Raw genomic sequence first — 7,037 nt, forward strand, 5'->3', positions numbered from 1 at the left:
AATTTGCATTTTTGTTCAAAAATCCCTCTAGATTCAGCAAGCCACCAATTAAGGTTTCCGTCCACAAAATGAGCAATAGCCAAATGGCAGTCAGCTTTAAATTTCACCAGAAACCTCAGGAATCATTTTTATAGAAAACTAAATGCAGCATTTTTCCTTACTGAGTTTTTCACCTGACTCCTGTCATCAGTTCCGTGTAACTTGAATTCATTCTGATTAATTCTAGTTATTAATACCATTGTAGAAATTGGCATTGAGCCATGTTAAATAATTCCACAAATATCCGATAATAGGGAGAAATAAAGGGGACATTCGCTAGTCATGTGACCTCAACATGGCAGCCACCAGAAGCAGACCCTCATGTAAACTAAAACAGCTTTTATAAAGCTACAGATACGGCTTCATATGTGAATGTACATCTTTTTAAATATATTTTTATTGTAAAACCCTTTTAATGAGGAAAAATTACTGAGTGTGGCTTTAACAAGACAGAAAATAATGTGGACATTAATATAGACCTACTAAAAAGCATTTGGTCACAGCTTGAGTTATGTCTCAAAAACAAGAGTAAAACAGCGTCTTTGGAAATTTTAAAGACATTACGCACGAGTCTGAATTGTATCAAAGTGAAGTAAGATTTAATAGGAGTCTGAAAACAGTTATCCAGTCCTTCTTACAGAGGTGCTCAGTCATTTGCTCTTTAGAAGAGTCGTGAAACGCCAGTCGGAGAGAGATCGCGTCATTGGACAGTGTGCTTTACACCCGTCTGACTCAAGAGCATGGCATTGGTGTGCAGGCCTGACATTCATGATCGGTCATAAGTGGGCGTTCCTTCTGTTCTTTGACGTTAGTGTTTGATTGGTCAGCTGTTGCTCTTGGCGTCACTGCGCTGCCAGCTGATCGGGAGGAGAGAAGCCGGTATGAGGGGAGTTGAAGCGGAGACTCAAGACGCAGCGATATGTGGGCTAGATTGTGAAATTTAGGACGTAAGACTAATGGTGTCGTGTTGAAGTTGAGTGATTATATTGTTAATGATTTCTGTAACACTCTGTTGAGTTGTCTTGAGCAGGTTAGGATTAGATATTTTAGCTGAGTCGCGCTTTAGCTCTTTGATGTCAGGAGTGATTTGAGGTTAAGGTGTGGCTTTCAGCAAAAGGACGAATTACCTCAATTGTAGCAGAGCTTATATTAAATTCTTCGATATTTAGAGTAGTGCAATACATTAAAAGTGAGCAAGAAATGGGATCGGGACATGACCCAGGTCAGAATCGAACTTGAGTTTCCAATGAGCCAACCACTTTTAAATGTCGTATGTGCGCTGCCTTGTGCGCCAGAACTGCGACTGAATTGAATCGTAAGGCTTTTAACGGTTTTCGCGAGGATTTGATACGCGTGCGTTAAATCCAGGAAGCGTTCGGTTACACAACGGAGTCGAATCGTTCGATGACCGTTGCAACATTAGTTCTAACTTTTCGGAAGTGTGTGAACCCACTTCAGAACGAATGGAATCTGTTACATTCCATTGAAATAGATCGCTAGAGCGCTCGGTTCAGAGTTGAGCCGTACAGGGCGTGAGCCGTCCGCTAGTAGACAGTAGTATGTAGGCAGTATGAGGAAAAAAGCCATTGCAAAAATAAAGGATGTTACGCCAATTTTATGTGGTATCTGGGAGTCGAACCGCTTACCAGCGTGACATACGAATCGATCGACGAGAGAAATCGAGAATTCTACCAGTGAAGTAACGTAAGTAGGCGTTGGACATTCCTCATTCAGAAGTTTTCGCTCAAAGGTGTTTGTCGAAAAACATAATATCGCACCAATATCGAGTTGACGCTATTTGTTAAGTCCAGTAAATTTAAATATGTCCGACTGAAGCGCTGAGAATTAACACTGTATTAACACGGGCTACTGATATAACATTGGGCGTTACACTGCTTTCATTTACAGTATATGAAACTTATATCGCCTGACGTATTTTTTTCTAGTTTGCTTGCTTGTTTTTCTTAGTTGCATTAGCCTATATTTATGCTCATTTTTAACTTTCGTAAGACGACAAGGAATAGGCCTTAAAGGGATAATTAACCTAAAATGAATATTTAGTCATCATTTACCCACCTTCATGATGTTTTAAACCTACATGGCTTGTATAGAAAGCGATATTACACAGCTGTAGTCCCCATTCACTTTCACTAAATATAAAAAAAGATCCAATCAAAGTGAATGGTGACTGGCCCTCCTATTCCGCCTCACATTTTCTTGTTTTTACAGAAGATAGAAAGTTATACAGGTTTGTAAAAACACGAGTGTTAGTAAAGGACAGATTTTTTTTTTTGAGTGAACTGTCACTTTAAGATAAAGCCTAATACACGGAGATTTGTAGTCTAGGTCTGTTTAAAATACGAATAACAGGAGCAACAGGAGATTGTGCTATACAACAGATGGCCAAGATCAAAAATTTTAATTTGGGTAGTTGGATGTAAAACATGGATTTGGCCATGACACAACGCGTATACATCGTCACTGATTCCTATGAGGCGAGAGCATGGCAAATTCCTCAAGACCCCACCCTGTATGGTGCGATACTATACGAGTTTGCCTCTTTTTTTCCTTTAGGTTACTTGTTTCCTTTTTGTATGTGTGTGTGTCTGCTTTATCTCACTTTTCTCTTTTCACACACAGCCTAACATCTGGAGTGAAGACCTCCGTTTCATACCAATATCAACAGTATGTCATTAAATGGATTTCTTCTTACGTCTGAATGACGTCTGACTGCTGAAGGTAAGTTATGAAATATGAATGTTAGAGCTGACTTTTACCGGTGGTGAGGGTGATGTGTCAGAACTGATATCAGATATCATTTGTAATAAAATTGTAGAAGCTGAAAAGATGATATTTGATAAAATGTAAAGAACTGTTCAGAGGTTGAGAAAAGTTTTTGTGAAATGTCATTCTGGTCATTAAATATCAAATGAAAAAGCAAACAAGGTATTTTCCAAATCAGTTCCATCATATCACCAGATGTCTTTTGCCATTTAATTTGTGGATGGGATTAAGCAATCAAGTGTTGACAAACATCCCTAACTCATGTTTATGCAACCGTTTTAATGGATTTCCTTGCTCCAGTAATTGTTCCAAGTAAGAAAAATTTTAAGCCATGACGTACCATATCGTTACCTATCAGCCTTACCAGAATTAAGCTAATGACTGAGGTTATGACCTGTTAAAACCAGATTTTCCTTTATTAGTTACTTTAATCTACACCTTATTATTACCTGATTTAGCTTTTTAATGTTAGTTTAAGAATATCTTTTTCCTTGATTTTATATTTCTTATGAACTGAGAGCTGATTATGAAATCTTATTGATTTACAATAAGACAAGCAAAAAATTGTCACCTGACTGAATATGATATGCATATTTGTGTCAGGTTTCTAATAAATTAGATTAAATGCACTGAAACTACATAAAAAAATTGAGTTAGGCTTTCTTATTTTTTTTTATAAATCTGTATTTTATCATTAACTTAAAAATGAATTATTCAGAATGAATGTTTCTATTCAAATTTCAGAAGTGTAGGTGGTCATATGTTCTGTCTACGCACCTTATTTAGGGTAGATATAGATATTAGGGTAGGTGCCATATTTAATATTTCCTGAGTGAAAACGAAGACTATACGGAGGTCCGTTTAATGCGTTGTTCTGTAGCTCAGTCTTGATCATTCAGCTGATGCAACATTGTTTGTCTCTTGACAAACTGTGGAAAATGTGTTATGAACTTGACGTACGACCTTAAAACAGAACAGCCTATACATTTTTCTCTTGCAGCCTTGTTTTCATTTGTGAAAAATTAAATGGTGTCTACCCTGAATAAAGTCAATATGTCTGAATAAATTAAGGGCTGTAAAATGACGTACATGTCATTTGTGTACACTTTTAAATAAGCAAGTTCAGATTGAAGTAGCTCATTAAAGAAGCAGCACAGTGCAGTTTATGGAAAAAGGAACATCTGTTCTCCTGCCCAGGGTAATCACTATCCGTAGAAAGGTTGGACATCTCAGATCTATGTGTACAGGTCTAATTTTCTTGCAGTCTTTTCAAAGCTATGAATTCAGTAAGAGCAACTCTTATTTCCTGATTCATGTGTCTGTGCAGCTAAAGGCGGGAATGCGGGAGGTTTTTTGCTGGGAAATGTTTGTTTTGTGAACCCATTGTCTGGTCTTGCACTTGCGTTCGCTGCTAAATGAGTTTATTCTTCATTCAAGCATGGCTGGAAAGATAACGAAATATAACAGAGGAGTTTGAAACTCACTGGACAGTCCGTGCACTGAATGGAGAAATCACTAAGGAGGATGTGTGATTGCTATTCAAGGTATCTGCTGTTCAAATGCTTCCTCTGTTTAGTTTTTGACATTAATTGGCTTTACTGTGAGGCCTTTGTAAAACGTTGAACTTTTCTGAGTTCATATTTTTGCTTCCTGTTTAACGTTGGCCCTCATGAAATTTCATGAATAGATCTGTGTGGACGAACAAACCATAGCATGGAACTCCGACAACTGCATTCGTGGGCATACGAGGAGAAATGTCATATCACGGAGAGTTTTGGAACCACACCCTTAGCGTTACACATTTTCACTGTTCTGCAGGCCTCTTTGACATTTAGATTTTTTTACACTCTCATTTGTGGAGATTTGAGAGTTTTTAAGTGGTTTTTCTGGAGTCTTGGCATACATTCCACCATTGCCTCTGTAATTGGTGCGGTATCGTGCCGCACAGACTGTGAGTGGGGTTTTTTTGCAGATGAAGATCGGTTGTGACAGTGATTTGCCTGTTTGGCAGGTGGCTGTAGTTGTCTTGAGTGTGGGAGGGGAGGATCTCAGAAGAAGGTCTGCTGTTGTCTCAAGGACAGCGGAGCTTCCCGTCTGTGCAGCCCCGCAGTCCTGTGGGACCAAATGCTGGACGCTCAGGCGGTTTATGCCACGAGGTTTCAGGAAGTGAGCCTGCAGAGCTTCTGTCCACATTTTCATCCAGAGTAACGTTACGCAGTTAGATTCCTTGCAATACCTTTTCGCTACGATGATTCGGCACTGTCAGAGACTTGTAGACTTCTAGAGTGAGTTTGATTCTGCTGTCTACCCTGAGGGACCTGTATAATCTCCCTTTGATTAAATGGGCTGCAGGCTTTGTGCTCTACACCGCCATGTAAGTGACCCAGTTTGGGGTTTTGTGCTATTGTTCTTCATTGAATTTCTGTCCTCGACATACAAGGCGGCGCACACATACGATGCCCCGAACTCTAAATAATGAGCTCATTCATTCTATACAGGGAAAAACGGGTTTGTTTAAAACCTGTTGACTTCACTTGTGGGCTATTTCTCTGTCTCTTTCTCTCTTTTAAGGCAGACAAGCTAGTTCACCTCAGCAGTACAGAGTGTGAGCTGGCCCAGCTCTGTGGGAGGGTGGAGTCAGTCCAGAACATCTCAGACAGCATGGAGGGCCTCTGCAGACAGAATGGAATTTATACCATATGTACCAGGCATCCCAAGAATGCATGGCACAGACACTTGACCAATGGAAAGAACTGCAAAAAGCACAATGGAAAGGGTGAGAGACGGCGGGAGGGCATGCTGCGGGAATGAACCTGTTGAATATAATTCCATCAGTGTTTCCTAAGGAAATAATTAGTCCTTAGGTAAGCACTAGACGGACTATAGGTTTCACACATATATATATTTTAGCTATTTAACTGAAATATAAAACATATTAACTTTGTAATATATAGCTCTGAAGTTTGGGGTCAGTAAGTTTTTTTTAATTTTTTTTAATTTTGAAAGAAATTAATACTTAATATAGCAAGGATGCATTAAATTGACCACACGTGACCGTAAAGACATTTATAATGTTACGAAACAAATGTTTGCTCAAAAATATTAACCAGCTGTAAGTAATGTTTCTGGAGCTACAAATCAGCATATTAGATTAATTTCTGAATGACCACTGAAGACTATAATTATGACTGCTGAAAATGAAGCTTTGCCATCACAGGAATAAATTACATTTCAAAATATATTATTGAAATGGTAATATTTCAGTGTCATTGTTTTTACTGTATGTTTGATCAAATGTGTGCAGCCTTGGTGAGCATAACGAGATTTTTCATAAACATCTCACTAACCCCAAACTATTAAATGGTAATGTGTGTATATATCTATATAGCTTTGTGTCATTTTCAGTCGCATTACTACATACTCTCGGCAAATCAGTTGCACTCAGTCAGTAAGTAATTTTGGCTGAGTCATTCGCCATGTTGCGGAATCATCCTAGTGTAGATTTTTCATTGTTTTACATGAATTGAACTGAGACATTCTCATTAAGTCTGATTTACCCATGGCACAGTATTAAAAGCATGATTCAGTCAAATCAAAGCTTTTGCTTCCTTTGCTGTGCTGGGAGAGGCAGCTGCCGCTCTGATCGCCGCTAACATTGCGAGCTATGATTCAGACTTCGGCGGGTGGGGTGGGGTAGAACAGGCGATGCTTTGTCATTACAACAACCAACATTATGAAAGAAGCTTCATTTGAGTTACTGCTTATTCATGGTTTACCAGCTTGCTAAAGCTATGTACTCATGCGCACACGCTTACAAGCAGCAGGGCTGTAGCGCTCCTTAAACAATTATATATCTCACTCTTTTTTTTTTTTTTTCTTTTCTTTTTTAACTGAACCTGATTCATCAAGTTCACAGAACAGGGTTTAAATGGGTCTTAGGCTGTGCCATAAGCTGTGTTTCACAAAATAACGAGAAGAAGCTGAAGCCTTGTTTTTAATTCTGGACAGATGTTCTGCATTCTTCAGTGCTGCAATTTGCATTTCAGAAAAATGAGCTAAAGAAAGCACAATTACCTCCAAGTTCCAAACTTTCCTATTTTTTTTCAAGGCAGTACCCTGCAGCATGTGGCAGTCATTGCAGTTCACATGCCTGCGATTTTCGTGTTGTAGAAGTATGCTCCATTCATGCCGGCCAGTTGTGACCCCCCCCCCCC

The 7,037-nt window shown here is 39.0% G+C and overlaps 1 protein-coding gene across 3 annotated transcripts in view; it reads left to right on the plus strand.

The window, feature by feature from the left end:
- Window positions 1–915: 915 nt before the first annotated feature.
- Window positions 916–7,037, plus strand: part of LOC107743670 (aryl-hydrocarbon-interacting protein-like 1) — a 32,052-nt gene continuing 25,930 nt past the window's right edge. The window contains exons 1-2 of one of the 3 annotated variants that reach the window (XM_016557037.1): window positions 916–986; window positions 2,680–2,778. The gene's annotated coding sequence lies outside the window, so the exon portion shown is untranslated. Of the gene's footprint in view, window positions 1,744–2,273; window positions 2,575–2,679; window positions 2,779–7,037 lie in introns of those variants that run through there. The other 2 variants (XM_016557034.1, XM_016557036.1) reach the window with 2 other exon arrangements.

This window comes from Sinocyclocheilus rhinocerous, unplaced genomic scaffold (assembly GCF_001515625.1).
Source record: "Sinocyclocheilus rhinocerous isolate Xijiao unplaced genomic scaffold, SAMN03320098_v1.1 scaffold166, whole genome shotgun sequence".
Lineage (NCBI taxonomy): Eukaryota > Metazoa > Chordata > Actinopteri > Cypriniformes > Cyprinidae > Sinocyclocheilus > Sinocyclocheilus rhinocerous.